General features: G+C 35.2%; 1 protein-coding gene across 1 annotated transcript in view; it reads left to right on the top strand.

Moving 5' to 3' along the window:
• The window catches only part of LOC111050083 (triple functional domain protein), a 463,117-nt gene that overhangs the window by 72,033 nt on the left and 371,711 nt on the right, over positions 1-19,373 (top strand). Inside the window, 1 exon segment of the mRNA XM_039431097.1 lies at positions 5,542-5,601. The gene's annotated coding sequence lies outside the window, so the exon portion shown is untranslated.

Below are 19,373 nucleotides of genomic sequence, written 5' to 3'. Positions count from 1 at the left end.
TAAATGGCTCAACTTGCCATTTGTTCCAGTATCTCAAGGACTGGTGAGTGTAAAATGAAAACTTGACCAACGTTTGAATTTATCTTACTCTATTCCTAGTTGCGGAGCATACATAACTGTTGAAGTAAAAAAATCTGGTGTGGTACACTCACACAACTTTCCTTGCTCATATTTGAAACTACAGAGTTTTAAAATACAGAGTTCTGTATATGCGTATATATAATTGTTTTCAAAGTACTTTTTCTTCGTGTGAATAATTGTGAAATTCAATGATTTTTTTAGTCGTCATTTTTTTAAAGTCAGAACAGCTGTTCTACAGATGAAATATCTCGACTATGTGTTCTTTTTATGAACTGCGCTACCTACCTACCTCATGCACGAGAAGGAGGTTACTAAGTCCATTTCCCAAGAATGGGGTGGACCCCCATTGTTTTCCCAGAAAGGAGACTCATGCCAGTTGATAGAGCTGATAAAAAACTATACAGGGTATAAATTTGAAAAAAATCGGTCAAGTTATTTTTGAGAAAATCGTGAAAAACATGGTTTTTAGTAATTATCCGCCATTTTTCTCGAGAATATTAAGGAGCTCCTGCAATTTTCCCAGGAAAAAAACTCATGTCATTTGATAGGGCTTATATTAGCTGCTAACCATGGTTTAAATTTGAAGAATATCGTTAAAGCCGTTTTCGAGAAAACCGTGAAAAACATGGTTTTTTAGTCATTATCCGCCATTTTTCTCAAGAATATTACGGAGCTCATGGAATTTTCCCAGAAATGAGACTCATGTCAGTTGATAAGAGCTTATAAATAGCTACTATCCATGGTATAAATTTGAAGAAAATCGTTAGAGCCGTTTTCGAGAAAACCGTGAAAAACATGGTTTTTTTAGTAATTATCCGCCATTTTTCTCAAGAATATTACGGAGCTCATGGAATTTTCCCAGAAATGAGACTCATGTCAGTTGATAAGAGCTTATAAATAGCTACTATCCATGGTATAAATTTGAAGAAAATCGTTAGAGCCGTTTTCGAGAAAACCGTGAAAAACATGGTTTTTAGTAATTATCCGCCATTTTTCTCAAGAATATTACGGAGCTCATGGAATTTTCCCAGAAATGAGACTCATGTCAGTTGATAAGAGCTTATAAATAGCTACTATCCATGGTATAAATTTGAAGAAAATCGTTAGAGCCGTTTTCGAGAAAACCGTGAAAAACATGGTTTTTTAGTCATTATCCGCCATTTTTCTCAAGAATATTACGGAGCTCATGGAATTTTCCCAGAAATGAGACTCATGTCAGTTGATAAGAGCTTATAAATAGCTACTATCCATGGTATAAATTTGAAGAAAATCGTTAGAGCCGTTTTCGAGAAAACCGTGAAAAACATGGTTTTTTAGTCATTATCCGCCATTTTTCTCAAGAATATTACGGAGCTCATGGAATTTTCCCAGAAATGAGACTCATGTCAGTTGATAAGAGCTTATAAATAGCTACTATCCATGGTATAAATTTGAAGAAAATCGTTAGAGCCGTTTTCGAGAAAACCGTGAAAAACATGGTTTTTTTAGTAATTATCCGCCATTTTTTCCGCCATCTTGAATTGGATTTTATTGAATTTCTTATTGTCGGATCCTCATGGTATAAGGACCTTAAGTTTAAAATTTCAAGTCAATCGGTTAATTAGGAATGGAGTTATCGTGTTCACAGACATACACACACACACATACACATACACACACACACATACACATACACACACACAGACCAACACCCAAAAATCTTTTTTTTTTTGGACTCAGGGGACCTTGAAACGTATAGAAAACATGAAATTAGGGTACCTTAATTTATTGTTTTTGGAAAGCAATACTTTCCTTACCTATGGTAATAGGGCAAGGAAAGTAAAAACAGTAGTCTAAATAGAAATTCTTTTCAGACAATTTGTTCATGCTTGACCTTCAAGTTTAGTTGGGAATGATAATGACAAACAACCGAAACTAGTGACTCGTTTTTCTTCGATTTTCTGGCTACTTAATCAAAACGATAATATCAGTTTTCAGTTACACTTGAAAATGCTTGCCAGGTATGGCAATTCCAAATGCACTAAGCAAAAGCATAGAGGAATTATAAGATTAGTTATTCTATGGCAAAAGTAACTGTTACATCTTCTTTTCTCCTGAGAATCCCGCGTTTATTGTCTACCGTTACCGGCGACGAAGAACGTTTTTTGAAAGTACTATCAATTCAATTCCTTCTGGAATCTATTCGACTTTTATTAGTGTGCGACTGACTATAAAATGCAATTCGGATGATATTATCAATTGTAGAAGAATGAAATGACGCGTCCAATCTTTACGACTAGAGTGTCTCGAAATATTTCTTAGTTTTAAATTGTCCTCTCATTTCCTTCTCATCCTTCTCCTCCTCCTCCTCCTCCTTCTACCGCTCTTCCTCCTCCCTGAGGAGGAGATTTACTTGACAATCGATCTGATAGCTATCTAGGAATAAAACTTATTTATAGCCGACACAGCGGACCGGTATGTATAGTGTGACTCCATACTGTCAGCCTTCCTTATTAATAACATCAATGTGCTACTCATTGAATCAATGCTGAAAGTTTGAAGTGAATGTTACTGTAGTCGATTGATAATGGCCTCCATAGCACGTGTGATGATGATGGTGTTCAGTGGCTTGTAACGCGACTGACCATTAACCGACATTTTTCAATGGCAAGAAATAATGTGCATTGATAATGTCGGTTGATGTACAATTGAATAAAAAAACGAATTATTAGGTCTTGTAGGCAGGTGATTGGAATTGTAACGGATCTTCCTTTCACATTGTTCATTATTTACAAGGAAATGTAGTTTTCATTTGTTCCCTTTCCCCATCTATGTAGAGAAAAATGTTCCTCTTGTATGAAGAGACATTCTGGTTCCCTATTTTATACAAAGAAAAATTGTTCCCTGAGGTTCCGTATTGACATTCTGGTTCCCTATTTTATATGAAGAAAAAATTGTTCCCATGTGTAAAAAAATGTTCCATCAATTAATTAAACCAATTTTCCTATACCAATCAATATTCACTTTAAACTTCCCAACTTCCCTTTGCATGCAAAAAAATTTTTTCTCTTCCTCTTATCAAATTTGTTAATTTTGTTTCTTTGTAATGTACGATTCCATGATTTATTATGTATACTTATATAGGCACCTACTGAAAAACCTTCGGGTTTAGTGGGACCTCCAATGTAAATATTTTGTTCAATAAAACTTGATTGATTGATTGATTGAACTGTCAGTTTTGGTTGGATGGGAAGCGTTGGTGTTATTTTTAAAAGAAATGCTGATAGTTCAATGTGTATCTCACTTTAGTATTAGGATGAGTTTTCCCATTTTCCTTCAGTTTTTACATTTCAATTGTAGGCCTATTGAAGTTGGAAACACACCATAAGTGAATACATTCATCGATCAGACGGGAAATACTTTGAGATACTTTCTACCATAGAGTTAGATACTACAATAGACGAATACTTAATCTTTTCTCTATTCTTCATGAAAGGAAATGCCTAGTGCATCAAGAAATTTAAAACTGGTATTAATTGTAAAATGCACACAAATAATTATCTGAGATCTCCTTTGCAATCTACTGTGATCACTTCTAATCGCACATGCTGTAATGACAGTCATTTCAATTTATCAGCAATAGTTGGATGGGAAACAATCATGCTATATATAAATAATGCTGACAGTTTTAAGTCTCACTATACTCATATCTACTACGTGACTGATGATATTTGTGAAAAATCCAGTCTGATACTTGGAAAATTCTACAAAAGAGTTTGAAAACCTGTCACTAGTTTGGTGACTCGGAAAAGTTTTCAAGATTGCGGATCTAGAATCGTACTTATATTGTTCGGTAGGAGTTGGAGGAGTATGAGGAATGGGACGGAGAGACGAAGGTGGTCTACGATTTTCAATATGGCGGACGTGTGGCGCCAATTGACGTCGCGACGCTGGATTCACTCTACGAAATGCCAAAAAGGAAAAAGAGAAAAGCATAACGGTGGCGTCTAGAGACTGTAGCTCTGGAAAACGATTAATGATCGGCATCCACTTGTCATTCTGTTTTCTATCTTGTTTCGCTTCGTTCTCTCCTCTTTTTGCACATCTTCGTACTTCTTGTTCTTCACCAGCTTCCCTCCGTATCTCTTCTTTTGTTCATCCTTCCTCTCTCCTTTTTTAGTGTTTTTTTACAAATTTTTCTTCTCTCTCCTCTTTTTCACTCTTCGTGCTTTTTGTTAACCTCCACCTACACTCCATATCTATCCTTTTCTTCATCGTTCTTTTTCCATTTTTGCGTTTTTTCACAATTTTTTCGACTCCCTCGTATTCTTTATTTCCTCATTTTTATTGATATCATACCAAGCTCTGTAATCTAGTCCTAGTCTTTAGTACTATTGGTATAGGCCTATGTTATCATGTCTTATTTCTCTTTATTGTCCAACGTCCATTTATGTTCCTCTGTCTTCCACCTTTTGCGGATAAATGACAGGGCCGGGTTATGGGCGCCGAGAATTGTTCTGTATGGTGTAGAAAATTTAATGGCAGCTAAAAAGTCGCGCCTGCAATATTAATGAGGCGTTGCTGACGTCACACAGAGCCCGAAAACGGTGAGGAAACCACCATTTATCACTGCAGTTTACGCCGAGGTGTGCTAAGTCACCCATAAACTGTGTCCAATGGACCGGGATTCAATGGTTAAAAAAACCCTGTAGAATCCCAAATGGGTGCTAGAGTTGATTTCTTGAAAAAACATAAATTGAAATCCATTCCAGTTACATTTTTATATACAGTTACATTATAAAAATCAGTTCCAAAAAACCCATTACAGTTACATAATATGTGTACAGTTCTTGATAATGTTCAGTAGAGTAAGAGAGCATTTTAACATTTAAAAGTTAACCAATGAGAGGTAGGGATATTGTTGTCATAAGGACATGCGCCATCCAATGGTAGTTGAGTGAGAGGAAATCGTATCAATCACAAACTATCCAATAAGAGAGCAGCGATAGCAGAGTCATAGCAACAGCCAATGGGAGTCAAGTGGGAGAAAATTGAACCAGTCACAAACTGACCAATGAGAGATTGACATTTCTGTCGTCATGGCTACAGCCAATGGGAGTTGAGTGGGAGAAACTTAAACCAATCACAAACTAACCAATAAGAGAGCAGCGATAGCAGTGGCATAGCGATAGCCAATAGGAGTTGAGTGGGAGAAAATCGAACCAATCACAAACTGACCAATAAGAGTTATATTGAATTGTATTGGGTTATGTAGAATTGCAATGTGTTTTTTGCACATAATTCTTTATTAAGTTCTGTTGTTGCTCTTGTGATGTTTTGTATATCGATTTCTGTCATTTATAGCAAACTAGTATTGACTATTCATTAAGTTCTTTCACCTTGTATCCTTGAAGAAATTTCCATTTTTTCAATTGCACATTTCTCCCAAAATACTTGCAATAATATTGTTTACTTTTACAGGGAATATGACACTACCAGAGGGATGATCGTTTCAAGGATAGCTGCCTTTATACACTGAAGGTAAATTATGATGTAATTTATGCTGTTTATCTTAATTGTTCATTCATGAAGGAAACAGAAAGTTTCCTAGTATCAATTTTTTACAATATATCCTCATTCATATGTCATCTGTGATGTTCAAAAACTGGATGTCATTCATAGACTTATTTATAGAGTTTGTATTATGATATCATTATTGGAAGTAAGCAACTAAAGGACAATAATATTGAGAAAACTGAATATTGAAGAACAGTTCCCCTACTATAAAAACTTGCAAATAGTAAGTTCATTTTTACAAAATACCAAGTACAATAATGATTGTATGATAAACTAGTACTAACCATGCCAATGGTTTATTCAACATGATTTATCATCATATCAATACCAGGTACATAAAATTAATACTCCAGGTCTCAACTGGTAATCAACACTCAGTTTATATGTTATCAAGTTAATGATAATGTAGAGTATCTTCTGTTATGAACTTGATAATGTAGACTATTGTACAGTACTTGTAGATACACAATAATTATTCTTGAAAAAATATTATTCCACCCCTTCACTATAATGATAAACCTTCAGATACACCGGTATGATTCAGATAGAAAAATCAGTCATCAGAAGTGATGAGAAACTCTTGATGCCACAAGAGAAAAGGCATTTCCAATTGGAATTAAAATAATGTAACTCTTCAAGAACAAACCGTGTTAAAAAACTAGACTGCGATGTTAAAAAAGTGGAAAGAAAGCCAAATCGGAAGAATCCTTCAGCACTAATCGAAAGAGACATCAGTGAAAATAAAGAAGTAGCATTAGTTAGAGTGGACGTGGTTGTACGTATTAACGAGAATGCACACGTTTTTTCCAGCTTACATGGAAATACGAGGAAATACAGCACCAGTCTGACTTAAATAGGAAACAATACAAAAACTAGTGATAGACATGTTCTTCCTTTCTTTTTGAAATTCCAATCACTGTCACTTGCATTCTAAATCCATTTCTAGTTGTGCAGAAAGAGGAATAAAACTCGCTGTCAATATCCGACAAAACATTCCCAATCGGTGAACATGTTTTGTAGCATTTCAATCAGCTCCAAATACGACGCATGCTCTAGATTTCTAAATCGTAGAACTTTATTCAGAGACCAAACCATGGGTTTTCAGAATGATTTTAATCAAAACTGTTCCAACAGAGTTTTCTTAGGCAAGGCTATTAGGTTATGAGCTGTTGTGCTTTGGGAATTGTGCCGTAATTGGTTGATTGTTGAAGGGGAATCATATTATATTGATTCGCCAGAGCAAACCCATTAGATCAGATTAGAGTGGATTAGCTTGATTGAATCTCTATTCCAAACATGTTGTAGCTGAATATGATAGATGTAATCTTTACTATATTTAGATGTAATACAGTACTTCTACTTTACTAAATAAATACTGAAGTTTCATCTATCACTCATCATTATCCCTCCCCCATCACCCTCTCACGAACTTGAAGCTCATATTATTTTCCGTAATGCATTAGCAAAACAAAAAGTTCTACCTCTGTGACTGATTAAATAAGTTTTGCTACTGACTTCCTTAGAATATAATGCTCAGTCCTCACAACTTTTCTTCATCTTTCATTTTCTTTCCTTTATATTCAACGCCATTTGGCAAAATTACCTGAGACATTCACCTGTCTTCTCTCTCTTTCCCTTCTCGTCACTACTTCTCACTGTCTCTCTTTCTTTACACCTCCACCGGAAAATGTTCGTCTCGCGATCGTGTGGCTTCCTGTTTTCCTTATTTTTCCTTCTTTCTTTCCTTCTACCTTTGTAAAGAACTATAGTGAGTTTAACATTGAACTGACAAAATTCCTCATGAATAACTTCAATGCTTACCATTCAACCAACGCTGACAGATAAAAGTGAATCTCACTATGCTGGCCGGAAATGCTTTTACCAGTAGGAAGGTGAATTTCATTATCATGGAAGTGCACGCGTATTTATTGGTCCAACTATATCTATGTACAGGATACAAACAGATATAGTTCTGCAACTATAGTGGAGTGTAACTGTAGCGATCATGCGCGTGCGTGGGCCGTAATGTTTTCAATGTGTATTGTGATGGTGATGTTCACGATTTTGCGCATACTGTACTATAGTACTATATAACTATACCATACCATACTATAGTGTTGTAGAAATGTACTATACTGTGATACCATTATACTAGATACCCTATACTATAGATATGCATAGTACGGTTTACCCAAGAAACAACATGAGTTTGTATGCATAGTAAGACAGAACTCATTGAAAGCGTGTCGATTCTTTTTCATGCATGGAAACTGTATTATAAATTAGAGATTCACTCTAATTGTCTGTCTGTCTTATATAGTCTGTCTGTTATATATTCTGTCTTATAATATAGTCTGTCTTATTCTGTATGTCCAATACATTGAGATTCAAACTATATATTGAGATTCACTTTAAACTGGCTGCCGGCATGACTCCGCAAACTGTCAGATTCAACAGCATTGTTGAATGAGAAGCTCTGTTATTATTTATAAGGAATTCTGTCAGTTTGAAGTTAATCTTCCTCTAGAAACTGTTTTATTATATAGGCAATGTCTTATTCTATTTGATTATTCAAATGAAAGGTGAGGAATAGCGTGCTTTTCTAGTCGAGGTGTTGTGCTGTGTCCCAGGCTTTATTTGGATGGATTCATTGATAGTTTTCCTGTGTGCGATAGTTTTTTATATTTATTTTTTATTTGAGGATTGAGACATGTAGTGAATATTCCTATATTTTCTAGTCCCTCTATCCTTACTGTTTTCTGGAGATAACTGTACTTTTGTATTCTGACTGGTGCTCTGCAATTCAATGTTTCAATATGATGAAGTTTACAACGATTATAAAGTTTCTCCAAGTATGACTTTCATATGAGGACCAGGTTTGTTTTGGGGAATTGGAGGATTTTTATAATGAGAATTGAATTGAGTTTATTTCGTCAAAATTATACATGATTGTAACATTTTAAATAGGGCACAAATAATGCTTGTAGCACAAACATAACAACAGAGTAAAATAAAACTTGAGACATCAACGTCAGACATCAGTAGAAGAAGTTCTACTCTATTTATTCATAACATAAACTTGCAGATCTAGACTATTTCTAATGATTGATCAATTAATTTATTGATCAACTCTCCCAACTAGGCCTATCCAATGAAATTTATTTCCTAAAATTATCACTTCATGAAAGAGACAGACAGTCGCTCAATCCCCTCAATCTCAATACTGGAATCTTCTTCCAGTTGTTTCGTCTCTCTATTTTCTTATTTTTCCTTCCATGAAAACTCATTTTTAGCGTCTAACAAGATCTCTTTTCCAACTCAGATCTAAATAAATCGTCTCCCTACCTCTCAATTCTTCCAATTGTTTCAATTGTATTACAAACTTTTCATCCATCTCGTCTTGTCTAAGCTCCAAATTCAATCACTTCACTTGAAAGGAGACCTCATCTGCTGTCGAGTTGCATCCTTGATATTCTGTTGTGTCACCATGCTGCTCAGTTTTCCTCTGAATTTCCACGAGTTTTTCCAGCCGTGCAGCAGGTTGTTGCACACTGTGGAAAATCGCTCGTTCGTTGTAATAGAAATTTTCCGCTTCGCCGTTATCAGAGAGACACTGACGAAAAAAATGAAAAAAAAAACGTGGTGTGAAGTGAGAAAAAAGGTCGCAAATGGTGGGAATTGCAATGGAAAAAATATGGAGGATAATCTGAACGAAAACGGGATGAAAATGTCATTAACTCAAGTGTTTTCTTCTACACTTATTGTGATGAATTTCGATTAATTTGTTGGTTGTCCTCGTTTAATTAGTGATTTAATTAGGATGTGGTGATGTAATAATCTCTAACGGTTTCAAGACTACCAATGACTGTTTTAATGTTTTGTATCAGTATCAACTCTGCTCTTCTCTACAAAGAATGTCACTTTTAGCCATGATTTCATTCAGGACGAGCTCTTTGTTTTATTGTTTCCATTTTGTCTTATCATTTATAAAATCGCCATTCTGATTTTGTCCTCATTAAATGAATAATCCATAATTCATTATTCCTGCTTTATTTCAATGTATTCAGTGTAAGTTCTGTATATTCACATCTTAGCAGCCTAGAGATCCCGGGTTCAAACCCGCTCATCTCCAAAAGTTTTCGCCCAGATCACTCCGGTGTTATCCGATGGGCACATTAAACTGACGTCTGAAGTATGACAGTTGCAAGACCTATTGACGGGTTAAAAGATATAATTATTCTGTCGAGGTGGGACCTTTCCTCAAGGGCCTCCCCACTAAAAAGCAACGAATTCACTTTTATCCTCACCTCTTAATATATATATTTTTTTTTTCTTATAATATATGAACTTGCCTTGCTTCTTGAGGAATTCTTAAATCTAAGAAGGCGAATGCAGAGAAAGAGGAATCATAAATCATACAATTTACAAAATCGATGAAATCTTGAAAGAACTTATGTCTCCATAACTTCAAATTTATTTTTCTTAAACTTTGCATAGCATAGTTTTAACTTAGCATAAAACTTCACAAATAACTAATGGTAGGAGACTAATGGTAAACTGTTGAGAGTGGAGAGATTCAGTGTGTGGTTTGTAATTGTGCTCATATTGAAGCAGAAATTCTTTCCGTTGCTCTCATAAATGCCTTCTCACTTGTTGTTCAGTCCTAAAACCTATAGCGGCGAGCTTAAGCCGATAACAGAGAATATGCTGGTGCTCTTGTAACTAACACTAAACGGGTTTCCCTCCGTTGTACAGTAATTGAATCATTCATTTAGTAGTTTGATGCTGACCTGAAATTTCGGATCCAGATGAAACCTGAACCAGTTAAATTGAGTGCACTTGTAGTGAGATTCACTCTTTACTGTCAGCATCCGTTGAATGGGAAGTATTTTGGTATAACTGTATAAAGATTAATAAGTTCAAAACTAATCTTTTTATAGAATATTCACTTGAAATTATCAGTGTTTGTTGAATGAGAAGCGTTGATATTATTTATGTGAAGAGTTGCCAGTTTAAAGAGAATATTCATAAAGTTAAAAATAGGTTCAAACTGTCATTATTGGTTGGATGGGAAGTATTAAGGGATAGGGATATACTTACAAGCATATAAGTATAAGGAATGCTGACAGTCTAATGCGAAACTCACTATTTATGTTGTTAGCCTGCATTTTGCATGCTCTTCAACTAATTTATCAAAGTCAGTTGATTTTTTTTTCGATAAAAGATGATTTATGATAGTTGGTTGGAAAGATAATTTCAAAAACATTGAACAGTTTCATCTTAGAAAACCAGATCTTGTTAATTTGTTTACAAAAACTGGTTCGATGATATTTGACGCTGAGTTTGTATTTAAGTAACATGACTTGTAAAATTATTGTTTGACGTTTACGTACTTGTAGAGTAACTGTTCACTAGAATTTTTAATTACTGGTATGAACTGGGGTCAAGTAACTTCTACCAGATTACAATCTGAATCAAAGGTTTGAGGTCAGTTGCTCGAAAATCCAATTGAATGTACATTAACTTGTTATCTATGTACGAGTTTATAGATAGGTTACAAATCATGCCCATGCTCAGATATTTGATATTTATTTAATACATCTTACATTCCCAGGTCTGACAAAAAATGGCAAACACCAATAATAATAATAATAATTATAAACAAAATAATAACACTTCCCCAATAAAAAATTGAATACACAATAAAAAATATTTGTGAAAATAATAAATTCAGACGCCATTTCATGTGGGTCTTGTCTTGACTCCTACTCGTATGGTTGTGTTATCTTCTACTTATTCCTATTTTAAAATCATGCGTACCTTTGTTACATTAGTTGATAGGCTTAAGCTATGTATTCTCTTTTCAATTAATTGAGAATAAATCTGATTGATTAATGTGAAATCTTTTTTCTATGTTTGGTTTTTGAAGCATCTAAATTCAAAATTCCAAGTTGTGAAAATAATTAAGGACTTGAAATTTTGTGAAGTGAACAAGACAACCTATTTCGGACAATGTGTAACCTTATCTAGATTTGGGAGAGGAATAGCACAAGGTTACCTTATTTTTTCTTTCCCTATCATTTTGATGATGTACTTATTGTATCAATCAATAGAAGAAAATAAATAATTTGATTGTAGCTTTTGAACAATAACACAATGTTAAGAAATCACCAGTAGCACTTCATCAATTGCATTCCATAAATAAGAACTAAAATTACTCGTATTCAAATATCTCTGTAACGAATTTCACATAATGTAACTCTGTATTCCACATAATGTAACTCATAATATTGAGGGCATTAAAATATGTATAACTTGAAGTAAGGTTATAACTTGGACAGTTCAACGATACTATCGATTCGAATCCATCGAATGCTATCAATATTTGGTCAAAAGACATTCTAATATGATTAAATGTGAATTATATCAATCAACCGTTGGTTGTTTGATATCATGATATTAATCTATATTTTGGCACAAATATTAGTCCATACTTCAGGCAATTCACTGATTGAAAATATTGATACCCTAGTGTGTTCTAGTAGTAAACCGTGATCATATGAAAGCAATTTGTATAATGGATATTGTTCCTACAATAGGTTGCTTGAGTAGTTTGTAGTAGTAGGTTTTGGGTTTGGGAAGTTGATGATATTATATTATTCTTCACTGACACATCATGCTACAGTGAGATACACTACTGTCAGATTTCCTTATGAATAACATCAATGCGTCCAATTCGACTAATACTGAACGTATCAAGTGAATCGCACTAGAGGAGGCTAAATTTATAGTGGCCCTAGCTTGTGCTCAGTCTTCGATTTCGACGAAATTTCCTGATTGAGTTATTGGACGAACGGACGTTTTCCGGCCGTCTCTTTCTATTCGACTAATGGAAGGTGAAGGACGTTCGCTTGCGTCGGTCTTCTTCTACTTTTTCTTGTTCTACTTCTTTTTCTTCTTCATTTCCTTCTAAACCTTCTACTCCTTCTCCTTCCCCTTTAATCCTTTCCTACTTCTTCTCGCTTCTCCTCCTCCTCCTTCTCCTTCTTCTACTTCTCCATCAATACTTTTCTGATTTTTCTTGCTTCTTCTTATTCTTCTCTTTTTTCCTTCTTCTTCTTCTTCTTCTTCTAAACCTTCTACTCCTTCTCCTTCCCCTTTAATCCTTTCCTACTTCTTCTCGCTTCTTCTCCTCCTTTTTCTTCTTATTCTCCTCTTTTTTCCTTCTTCTTCTTTTTCTTCTTTTTCTTCTAAACCTTCTAGTCCTTCTCCTTCCCCTTTTATCCTTTCCTACTTCTTCTCGCTTCTCCTCCTCCTCCTTCTCCATGAATCCTTATCTACTTTTTCTCGCTTCTTCTCCTCCTTTTTCTTCTTCTTCTACTTCTTCTTCTTTTTCTTACCATTTTACTTCTTCCTCTTCTCCTCCTTCTCCTTCTACTTCTCTTTCAACCCGTTTCTACTTTTACTCGCTTCTTCTTCTCCACGTTCTTCTTCATCTCCATCCCCTTCTCTTCCTACATGATGAGAGGGAGTCATCATCTTCCACTTGCTAATCCTACTTCTTTTGCTTCACCACCTCCTACTTCTCCTTCCTCATCTTGTCCTCCTCTCATTTATTTTTCTTCAACTCCTCGCTTTTTTCTTTTTCTTGTTCCTTCTCCTCCTCTTCTTCTTCCTCCTCTTCTTCTTCCTCCTTCTTCTTTCCTTTCCACTCTCTACTACTTCTTCTAATTCTTCTTCTCTTCATTTTTCTTTTTCTTCATCTTCTTCATTCTCTTCCTCCTGTTCTTCTTTCCTTTCCACTCTCTACTAAATCTACTAATTCTTCTTCTCTTCATTTTTCTTTTTCTTCATCTTCTTCTTCTTCATTCTCTTCCTCCTGTTCTTCTTTCCTTTCTACTCTCTTCTAATTCTTCTTCTTCTCGCTTCTTCCCATTCAGTCTCATTTATCTTCATTTTCTTTGTCCCTCCATACTGCGCCTTTCGATTGAAAGCTTGCAACAAACAGCAAGTGATTCGATTGTGACCTTAGCGTGTTGGTGCTCGTATTGCTACTCTAAAGTAGTATTTGATGTGTGTTGATGAATATTGAACAAGAAATGTGCGGAAGTAGGCTAGTATGAATGAAGCTCCATCAAGCTTTTACTACTTTGGGGTGAATTCGTTTGTGCTATGAATGGAGTTTTTCATGTTTAGTTCAGTTGTACTCGTGTGAAATATTTTCTGTCATGCTACTGGTGTTATAACAGCTTTGAGTATTATCATTAATGTGTTAACAAGTGTCAAAATAGGTGCTAATTCCTTTTTAATTGTATCAATCCAGTATAGGTGATATACTATACCATGCCATATTATAGACTTTTTGTGTAGTTGAGAAGTTGATATTGTGGTTATTATTCATATTGAATGAAAAAGACTGAGAAATTGTCAAAAAATCACTGATCAGTGGTTTTTTGACAATTTCTCAGTCTTTTTCATTCCATATTATAGAAGTTACCATAGAAACTGATGAAATAACTGACCATACCATAGAAGAAATATTTTAACAATCAGTTTCAAGTAACATAAGTACCAAGAAGCAAGAAGAACTATAGTTTTGTATCCTATAACTGAATGTTTAGAAGTCTTCTCAGATGTATGATCCCACATTAATCTTGCAGTTGTTGAATCATTAGTTAATCTGGTGTTTGTTAATCCGACATCAACGTTTAAACTGATCTCTGTTGCTCAGGCTCTAGTTGAATCAGTAGTTAATTCTGGCGTTCGTTAATCCTACAGCAACGTTTAAACTCACCTCTTGTTTCTCTGGTACTAGTTAAATCCGATATCAACGTTTAAACGAGCGTTCAAATAATCGGCTGACAATCATAAATCGGGGTGACAACACATTGTTTGCGCTTCGTTAGTGACTTGTACAAGTGAGATTCACTTCAAACTGACAGCATTCCCAATAGATAACAACCCACGCTTCCCATTCGACCGTTGTTGACAGTGTGTAGCTGAGTTTGAACAACGATTGGAGGACCTGTAGGCGATTAATTGAATTTGAAAAGGGATTCAAACGGGGGATCAAAAGTCTTACAACAGGAGCAGTCAGCCTGCCAGCGTTGTTGGGGATGGTGGTTTGTGCGCATGCGCGTAATTGGGGACGTTTTTGGACGGAGTGGCGTCGTTTCAAGCTCAGTCTGCGTCGAGACGCCTAGTGACGCTTTCACGGTCTTTCCACGTCTGTGTACTGTCGTGTGTGTTTGCGTCCGCATTAAGAGTTCTTTTGGATATTTCTAAATTATCTGAATTTGTGTTCTTGTCTAATTTCAGACAAGTTCTTTTAGACCTTGTGTGGTTGTTAGCAATTTTGTGATCTTGTGTTGACTGTTGTTCCTTGACAGCATAGAATACAATAATCTTTGATTAATTTAACCTTAGCCGGTAACAGTTTGGAATTATTGTGTTCTTATTTGTGATTTTAATTGGTTGAGATTGAGTGGTGGAAAATTTGGGCTCGATACTGATTTCGAAAAGAGAAATTTGTGAGCTCATTGGTATAACCGTTGCGGCTATCAAGATATTGTGATTTGATTTGTGTTGAAAAGTGATTGTGTGTGATTGGTAGAATAGTTGTGCTATTTTCTGGATTAAAAAATTGGAAAATTTTGGTTTATCTGGGGTGAAACCCTGTTCATCTAGATTTGAATAGATTTTAGTTCCTTAGAACTAGATTGAAATCGTTCTACTTCCTGGTTGATATTATGAATAGATTGGAAAAACCAAGGTATCTTTGGAGTATGGAGTAATACATATCTTATTACTGGAATATATTTTTGCTACATTCTAGCAATTACAATATTCATAATAGTTTATATTTCCCTCCAGTAGTATACTACAGCCCGTTTAGTATAATAAATTACCTTAGAGTGGTAAATTGATGGTAATTTATTAAGGTGCGTACAGACGTCTGCGCCACGAACACGCGTATTTCACTTTTCATCTGCTGATAGTATGCTTATTATAACTGTATTTATTCATTCATTTGTTTATCACATTGTGTATAAATACTTAACATGGGGAAAGGCACAACAGGCTCATGCCCAAAATTGTCTCATTTCCAATTTATACTATACTGTCCAAATCAAAATGTTGATTATGTCACAGAAACAATAAGATACAGTTATAATAAGCATAGGTATCAGCTTATGAATAATGTGAAATGCGCATGTTAGTGGCGCAGAATTCAGTATGCACATCCAGATATGTTTCTTTGTAATGAATTCAACATACAACTACTACCCGATCAACAGCTGATACCTACATTAAAATATTGAAATATCTCTAAACAAGTAAAATATTCATTCAAACAATATTTCTTACGATCGAAATCAATGTGAACCTCTCTTTAATCAACTTTCAACCTGCAAATGACTCAGATTCAATCAAAAGATACGCTTTGCTGTAATGTTTCAATCATTCTGAAGTCTATGAAAAGAGTTGGGGGCTTGGTTACAATTCACTTGGAGATCGCGGTTTGTGGGTAGAAAGAGATAGCGTGTAAGTGTTGGAGGGAGAAAGTGAGAGAGTATGAGAGAAATATGGAGTGAGAGAGTGCGTTTGAGTGATTAGAGTAGGGAGTGTGAGTGAGAGAGGAGGTGTGAAAGAATCCCCGCAGCGAACATATTGGAAGCGAACATTTTTGCCATCGGGACAGAACCGCTAGGGTGAAAATGGAGCATTTCTCATTTCCAATATAGTCAACCTACCATTCGCCACTTAATAATTCAGGTATTCATAGATCAGGCCACTCTTTTCTTTTCCTTTTCACCTCGTTATCAAGTTTTCTTTCCATTTCCTTCATTCTTATTTTTGCTTTATTCCTTTTCTTCGTGTTTCCACCCTCTCAACATCTCGCAGTCTCAAATTCTCACTTAGCATTTTCTTATTTCTTGCATTTCTGCCTCACAACCTTCCTATCTTTCCTCTCCCTGTTTTATTATTTCAACTCACGTTTCCTATTATTTCCCTCTTTCCTCTTCTCATTCAACTCTATTAAGTTCCCATATCACCTTTCTCCCTCTCCCTCTCTTTCCTACATTCACTGAGATCAGTATTTTTCTTCAACTTCTACATTCTCACATATTTCTCAATCTTTTGCTCCCACATCACATTCACTTCATTTATATCTCTTAACCTCTGTAATTCGGGTTTCTTTCCATTTATAGCAATTATTCTTCTATCCTTTTTCCACCTTCATCCTCATTTCCTTTTGTTCACATTCACTCCACTTCCATTTGTCTCAATTTCCTCTATTAATCTTTCTCACCATATCCTTCATTATTTTTCTCTTATTCCTCATTGTTTTCTTCTTATCTTTCATCCACACGTTTCATCACTCTCTTTTTACTCTTTTCTATACCTCGTATTCTCTACGTTTTTCTGTCCACCACGTTCTATTTCTTCTTTTTCTCTTTGTTCTATTTCTATTCTCTATCTTTCTTGTTGCTCTATTTATCCTCTTCCTCTTTGCTCTGATACTTGTAAATTTCTTAAACCTTCTATATCTCCCGCTCTGTTTCTCTTCTTACTAATCTTTCTCTACTTCTTCGTTCTTCCTCTCACTCCTCTTTCTTATTCTCATCCTCATATACCTTTTCCTCCCCATCATTTTTCAGGCTCTTCTTTTCCTCTGTATCCTTTTTACTTTCCAACACTCTCTATCTCTCTCTCTCTATCTCTCTCTCTCTCTCTCTCTCTCTCTCTCTCTCTATCTATCTATCTCTCTTTCTCTCTCTCTCTCTCTCTCTCTCTCCTCTATCTTATTTTTCTCTTCTCCACGTTTTCCGGTGTCACATTGCGGTGTTATAGCAGGTCAAATGGTGTGGGGTGGTGCGCGACCCGGTAATGGAGAACTATGTCTTTTGAATTATTTCGATATCTCATCCATTATAGCAGTGGCGGGAGGTGGAGTTGACCCTTTTCCGATTGGCCAATCACAGCCCACTTCTACACTTTTCCTGTCAACACTGTGGTGACAAATCTATCATGGCAAATACGGCCAATTATTTTCTGTCAATAAATCAATTTTGTTTTTGTTTCATTCTGCAGTAGATCTCTGAATTGTCAATTAGAATCTGATGATGTCAACAGCAGTGGTCAATAACTCGATTGAAAGAGATTGGATTATTTCATAGAGAAATAATAGCGTACTTATGCTATTGTTTCTCTATGATTATATTTATCAATTATCCAGATTATAATATTTACTGGATTATATTCAATGTATTGTATAGATTATCAAATGGAGACTTATTTCCGTTTTGGAAATGATTTGAGATCCGGTATTTTGAATTGAGATTATCATATGAAATACTGACTTTAATTTCTATTTACAGTATACAGTATCTATTGTAATCTCTAATTGATGTAATTTTCGACATGGTGTGATTCTCCCAATATAACCTATCAAATTGAGTGTATATAATAAGTGAATTGGTTTTTAAGGCGAGACAGAATATCTCAAAGGAATCTCTTCCAATAAATGCCATACGCATGAATAAAAAAAACTTAGATACTTTTTGTTTTTCATATTGTTTTTTCAATCTTATACGTGAAGCCAATTCCACTAATTGGGATTATATTTAAATTATAATAGAGTATAGTACACTCTCTGCTATTTTTCTATAACATTCTCTGTTGTAATAATAATCCATTAGTACTTATTTTTCATTATTTTCCTCCACATTCCTATACTGTAGTCGGATAGCATTCTCCACTTACCTTTGCAGCAATTGCCACACAAAGCATGTCTTACTCTTACTCCAATCGTCTCCCCAAAGTTACTTTAGGAAGTAGGAACTGGTCCAAATGCACTAACCTAACTTCATTGCGTGGAGAGAGTGAGATAGTGTAAACTTATTTGGGTGAGAGAAAGAAGGGAAGTTTGTGTTGCTCTCTTTGCCTTCTCTCTCCCACTCTCTCTCGCTTATCTGGCATCTTTGTCCACCTTCCAACTCGAATTCCATCCAATCAATAGTTCCACTTGATTCTGTTGTATTGTTTATTCCATTCGAGAAGGAGCACTCTCTTCTATCGAATGAAAGCAATTCCATGTTTTAATGGAATCTTAGCTTTCTAGCCCGTGTCTCAAGTGTATTAGTTGGCACTAAAAGCCATTGGAAGAGCACTTCAATAGGTTTCAAAATGATTTTTCGTAGTTTGTCTCTCTAGTGGTCAATTTTCCCCATCTTCTTCTTTCCCCATCGGTAGCCTGATATTAATTGTAACTCAGTCACCTCATTTTGAAATTAGAATAGCATAGACTTTTATAATGAATTGCTGTTGCGAATAAGGGATCAGTTAACCCAAGGAGTTAGGGGTCAATCCAATCGATTTCAACCACCGTTAAGTGACGTCATCGATTTTTCGTAGTTTGTCTGTTTTGTGGTCAATGTTTCTCCATCGGTAGCCTCATATTAATTGTATCCCAGCCATCTCATTTTGAAATTAGAATACTATAAAACTTTGTAATTGTTGTAAATTAGGGGTCAGTAGCCGAAAATCCAATCGATTTTAACCACCGTAAAGTGACATCATTGATTCTAGAGGTTTTATAGATCATAGATTTTTTGATAATAATATAATATTTAGAACCAGATCAATGAATTAGATGAATTTCATTAAGTACGGTAGTAGCCTACTAGCAGTATTAATACTGAGGAAATATGAACATATGTATTTCATAAGCA

Source organism: Nilaparvata lugens, chromosome 6 (genome assembly GCF_014356525.2).
Source record: "Nilaparvata lugens isolate BPH chromosome 6, ASM1435652v1, whole genome shotgun sequence".
In the NCBI taxonomy this organism is placed as follows: Eukaryota; Metazoa; Arthropoda; class Insecta; order Hemiptera; family Delphacidae; genus Nilaparvata; species Nilaparvata lugens.
Note: the sequence above shows the minus strand (reverse complement) of the source record. Positions and strands in the feature narration are given on the sequence as shown.